This window comes from Mastomys coucha, unplaced genomic scaffold (genome assembly GCF_008632895.1).
Source record: "Mastomys coucha isolate ucsf_1 unplaced genomic scaffold, UCSF_Mcou_1 pScaffold6, whole genome shotgun sequence".
Classification (NCBI taxonomy): domain Eukaryota; kingdom Metazoa; phylum Chordata; class Mammalia; order Rodentia; family Muridae; genus Mastomys; species Mastomys coucha.
The window spans coordinates 117,138,962-117,145,292 of NW_022196912.1; positions in this window are offsets into that span (position 1 = coordinate 117,138,962).

A 6,331-nucleotide genomic window follows, 5' to 3' on the forward strand; every position below is an offset into this window, starting at 1 on the left:
GCCAGCTGGTGGCAGAATCCAGTGCCAGGTGGTGGCAGAATCCAGTGCCAGGTGGTGGCAGAATCCAGAGCCAGCTGGTGGCAGAATCCAGAGCCAGCTGGTGGCAGAATCCAGAGCCATCTCCTCTGGGTTGTGTCTTCCCACCCACCTTCTCTTGCTCCAGAGATAACACATTTGGGTGGGTTGGTGTGAACACGTAGATTCTAATATATGTCCTGCACACCATATAATCTCTCTCCAGCCTGTCTGGAAGCCGGGGATAAGGAGCCATTCCTACTCGGCCAAGCTTCCAGGGTCATCCTGAAGGTCATGACGCTTGGACATGTGTTTCCTGGACCAGGAAGCATGAAGAAATGATTTGAATGCCAGTCTTACTAGAGGCTGAACAAGCTGCCTCAACCGAGAAGAGAAGATACGTTCAAAAGAGTTCTGTGCTCAGCCTATCGCATCCCAAGGTCTCCATCAAACCTCTTCTCCCATCTCCCAAGGAGGATAGGGTTGAGGTGAGGGTGGTAGGGGAGGAGGTAAGGGCTTCTCTAGAGCTGTGGGATGGAGGGTGGGGTGGGGCGGGTCAATCTCAGGGCCAAGTATGAAGTCGGCAACACGGTTTAGTTTTCTCTTTCAGACTCAGCTTTCCCCTTTTTTTTCTTTTCTCATGCTTTGCCAAGGAGTCCAGATCCTGGGAGATCCTGCAGAGGAGAATGCTAGTCCTGTCCTGAGGGTATATTGGGATTTGAACTGACATACCTCTGCTCCTATCCTTAGCCTGACACATCAACAAGAATGCTATCCAGAGTTCCCGTGGGTCACGGGAAATGGTTTTTCCTAAGTGTGGTAACCAAGGTTCCAAGACTCTGGGGCTCTGAGGCTTCAGATCTGCATTTCTGGAAGCAGGGAACCAGGCACCAGGATCCTAATGGTGCATCAGCCTGGGGACTCTGGTGCTGAGCCAGGTGGGATGAGCCTGGCAGCCCCTTTATACCTCCTGCTGGCAGAGCACGTGTTAACAAACCAGCTCTACCGGTGCTAAGACATCAATTTCACTTTAACAAGATCCAATTAGTGTCTTCTCTGTGCAGCCCTGAGCCCTTCCAGAAGAGAGATGTGAACAAGGGGCCGCCTCTTCCTGTAACTCAGGGGCACCTTCCCTGCTTCTGCCTCTCTTCCAGGAACCGGGCTGCCGACAATTATTTCCTCAAATCTTTTGTCTCCTGCACATCTGCTTCCAGCAGTCCTCCGTGTGAGGGTTCATTGAGGGTTCCTCTGAAGGTCTTCATCTTCTACCTACCTTCCCATTCTTTTACTGTATACTCACATGAGTATCAACTGTGAGGGTCTGTATATGCTTGGCCCAGAGAGAGAGTGGCACTGTTAGAAGGTGTGGCCCTGTTGAAGTAGGTGTGGCCTTGTTGGAGTAGGTGTGTCACTGTGGGTTGTGGGTTTTAAGACCCTCATCCTGGCTGCCTGGAAGCCAGTATTCTGCTAGCAGCTTTCAGATGAAGATGTAGAATTCTCAGCTCCTCCTGCATCATGCTTGCCTGGACACTGCCAATTCCCTCCTTGATGATACTGGGCTGAACCTCTGAACCTGTAAGCCAGCCCCAGTTAAATGTTGTTCTAATAAGAGTTGCCTTGGTCATGGTGTCTGTTCACCCTAACCCCAACTCACCCACATTTCCACCCAAACAGCCATTCTTCATTTATTAACATGATCCCCAAAGACACACCCACTCAAACACCCTTCTACACACCAACCCATGTTGTACCCACCATCTGTCCAGCTATTCATTCCATCCAATCATCCATCTGCTTGTCCATACACCTTGCCTTTACACTGCCCATTTCACCCAACATCCATCCATTCTTCTACCCACCCAACCATTCATCCATCTGTCCATCCCATCCAGCCATCTCTGAAACACATCTGATAAACATTTCCTTGAGGATCTACTTTATGTGAAGCCCTTTTCCTGACGCCAGGAACACAGTTGGGAACAAGGCTGACTCTCTCCTCTAGAGATGCTCCCTGTCTAACAGCTTCATTGTTCATGAGGACCAGGGACAAGCTGCCGGATCTCAGGTTTGCTGTTTCAAGGGCTACTGCTTCATGATTAGCTGCTGTGAGAGTTAAATGTGATAATTTCTGTAAAGTGCTTAGCCTGAATCCTGATATATGTTAAACAGCCCACAAGTGATCAATAACATGGTTACTTACAGTACTAATGCCACGATAGCTATCATCCATTTCTTTCTATACTAATTATGGAACGTGGTTGTTTATGAACTTAATTTGCATGGGCATGCAACGAATCTTTATTGGGTATCTACTGCATAGCCTGCCCTGTGCTAATAAGCTCTCTCACCTTTAGGAGTTGAGAATCTTTTTGGGTAGGTGAGGCATAGATGCTTGAGGTGGCTTGGCAGCATCAACAGCCACCACCTGCAATGGCTCCAAGTATTTACCGAGTGCTTCTGTGCCAGGTGTTGGCTGTACCACGAGTCTTTCTACACTACTCATAACTCTAGCTAACTTCCGGTGATCTTTCCATTTCACAGATGAGAAAACCAGCCAAGGATGGCATAAGTCTTATCCAACATCACTGAGCTGACACATGGAGCAACTGTGATTTAGGATTTGCATTTTGGAGCCATGATGGGAAAACTCCAGAAGTTGGGCTGAGGAGAGGGTGATCGATGGGGAAATGACTTCCCTGTGAGGAGTGACTAATTCAGTACTCCCCTAGATATGGTTATGGAGTGGCTATAACAGATCCACACGTCCTTAAGCCTTCAAGGGAGACCTATGGTTCAGACACATTGGAGGCCGGACAACCTATACCCCCATTTTGTTACCACTCACTAGGGCTTGAAGCCCTGCTCTGATGTTGGATGCAGAGGGTTGTCCTCAATCTCACCACCTAACCCACGTGGGGTGCCATTTCCCCTCTAGAAATCTGGAATGATGCTAGGTTCCACTTGGTGCAGTAGGATGCGATGACACTGGTGTGCCCAGACCTTGGTCTTTGGTTGAACAGAAGCCTGTCCTCAGTGCAGGGGAAACCCATGTCCTCAGAGTTTGAGGATCTCTATTTGCTATGTGTATCTGGGTTTTTGCTCTTCTGTGTTTTGTGTCAAACTTTCCCTAGGAAGATGCAGCATACACATCTACTCACCCCAGATAGGGGACCCGCCACAGACACCAAAGTATGGATACCACCAATGGGTAGACCAATTCGTTTTACTGGAGTTACTTATAGGAATATAGGTGAGAAGTCACTTACAGAAGCAGAACTGACTTAAAGACGCCTGCATCACGAAAGTTCACTGCAGCATGGGTGACAGCTTACCAAGCTGGGAATCTGGAGCACACTGTACAGCCTGCAGGCAGCTCAGCTGGTCTAAACCTCTTCCAGGCAGTTGGGCTGGTTTCTGCTTCTTCTGAGCAGCTCTTCTATTCTCAGAGTCTAGTTTGCAACTGAGCTTCCTTTTAGCTGACTCTCAGCTTTTATTGCTTACTCTGGCAGGGTGGGGCCTAGTGATCTTGTTAGTTTCAGGAACTTCCCGAAGCTCTTTTGAGTTGTTTACCTTCCTGCTTAAGGAGCTTCCTGCAGGATGGAATGTTTCAACTGGACTTGTTTTAGGATCTGATTGGGAAACAAACACTCAACCTTCTTCAACCAGGAGACTTGCCCAGTGGCTTCATCAAGAACATTCTTCTGGAACAAATAATGGGTGGAGCATCAGAGTACTCTTGGTTTCTGCCAAGAGCAGCAGCCATACATCTTGCCCTCAAGCCCAAGAGGCATTATCATTGGATCCCTGGAGAAGCCAGCCTGCCACAAACACCCCAGAAAAGCCATGCCCCCTCTAGCTTTGTAAACAGCAGATCAGGCCATGTCAGGATGCAGTCTCTGCTCCTGCTGGGTGAGTGACAAGGCCGCCCTGCCGAGAGGGCTTTCTTGGGTGGGTATAAACAAGGGTCACCGTAATGGCTGAGAGAGCAAAATCTATCCACCCACATGCCTGTCATTGTGACTGTCACTGTGAACGAGCCACTTCACAGATCTGCCAGCCATCCCTGCTGGCAGTGACCTGCCTTTCAGACTCAGAGTGGGTGGGGGCAATGCTTGGAAGGTGTCTGGCTCAGCAAGAACTTCAGACATGACATTTTGAAGTGGGTTTGTCTGGGGTTGAGAAGACAAGGCAGTGGTACTGGAGGATACTGGGGGAAGTGGAGTGAACAGGGTAGGGCACAGTGGACTAAAGAATGGACCAAGTGCGGAGGCCTGGAGCTCAGGGCATCCCAGAAAGCCAAGCAGCCTGGTGAGGCAAACAGACTGCAGGTCTCAGAAGCCCTGAAGCAGAACACCATGGAAGGCTGATGGGAAGAAAGCTACCCTGTAATCGTTGCAGGAGTTTCTCAAACTGACAATACTTACACCAGAGCTGTCCTAACTAAGCACTCCAGACTTGGTGGCTTGCACAGACATGGGGAAGGCTTGAATGTTGCATCCCTCCAAAAGTCCCATGGAAAGCTGAAGTCCCCTGAGGGTGGAGTAGGACTAATTGTCCTTATCAAAGAGCCTGGAGGATGGCATTAATTCCTCTCACCCTTTGTCCTTGGCCCACAACATCCATCCCCTCCATGGGATACAGTTTTAAGTTGCCACCTTGGCAGCAGAGGGCAGCACTCAGAACTTTTGTGTCGAGCATCTGCCCTCTCTGCAGAGCTGTGAGAAATAAATTTCTGTTCCTTATGAATTACCCCGTCCTGGATATTTTGTTCCAGCAGCAGAGTTCAGACCAAAACTTCACCTCACACTTCCGAGGTCAGTCATCCTCCAGAGTGTTTAGCTTCTGCTGTCTGTCCACAGTCTTTGACTGCCTTTGACCCCTGTCTGCATCTGTGTGCATGTGTGTCTATGTAGAAATTCCCCCTTGCACACAAGGACATTGATTGTATTATATGAAGGACCCGGACCATTTGCTTGTGACAACATTGTACCTAAATAGACCCTCTTCCCAAACAAGGCTTTGTTCTGAAGTACTGGTGGCTATGATGTATGTTTTAAATGGGCAAAATAGAACCCCTAACAGAAAGGAATCCTATGAAACAGTTCCCAGCCTTCCTTGGGATGATGGCAATCTGTAGAGCTGGCAGGGGCATCTCCCCAGCTCTTTCAAGCAGTTTGCAAGCACATCCCTGAGCTCGGGCCCTCCTCCAGCCCCTGTGTTTTCTGTCTCAGCCTTTCCCCTTCAGTTACCCTGACAAGAGCTGACAAACAGATCAATTATTACTTATGACAGATGGGCCAGGGGTACACGGAGTGGGACATTTGTTTACAGGCAGAGCAAAGCTGGTGGTCCTAAGGAGGGGACTTGCAAGAGAAACCCATCTCAGGTGGGACTGTTTCTGGTCCTAGATGGCTGCTGCCCATCTCTCCAGCCAGCTCCTGTTCGTAGAAGGAGCAGAAGGCACTGGAAGCAGACACACCTAGGGGGTCCCTGAAAGAAGACAAGGGAAGACATGGAGGCAGGATGTTCCCCACCTCCATCTGGCACTGTTCTCCATGTTTGCTTTTCGATATGAGGAAGCTGAGACCAGGGAGGAAGTATCCGCAGGAAGAGGCTGACCAGTGAGAATGGTCTCAATGACTGATTCATGTTCTGGGGGTAAGGGGCTCGACCATGTGGCACCACTGAGTCCTTTCATGTTGTGGATGTATTTGGAGCTCTTCTTGGACTAAGCTCAGGCCCCTCCCCCATGGCTTTGTTTTGCCACCCATTTTTGCCACTCTGGGTCCCTAACACCTGGGTCAGGAAGACTGAAAACCAATGGCGTCTTCAGAGCTCTCACCTTGCTGCCCCAGCAAGGAGCCCCAGAGACTTCTTTGCACATCCAGCCCTGGCTCTGGATCCTAGTCTTAGCATTTGTTCTCCTTAAATCAGTTTATAGCCTTTATCTTATCTCAATGTCAGAAGAGCAGGTGGGGCGGGGAGCAGGTGGCTCCCTCTGTGCTGCAGATAAATGTCTTTGTCTAGACAGGAAGAAGCCCTGTCTGAGCACAGACTGCAGAGCGGTATAGGATGCTCAGAGACATAGGATGGATGTGGGTACAGCAGGTCATAGGGCCCAAGGTGAACTTGAGAGACATAGGCTAGATGTGGGTACACCAGGTCATAGGGTCGAAGGTGAACTTGGAAACTGAATTCTTACCAGGATGGTGGAAACTTTGGGTTCAAAATGTCACCCCCATCTTTTTGACCAACTGAAGAAAAAAGTGAGTTTTCCCACCCAAGGCTCCCATCATCCTGAGCAGAATGCGGGCTT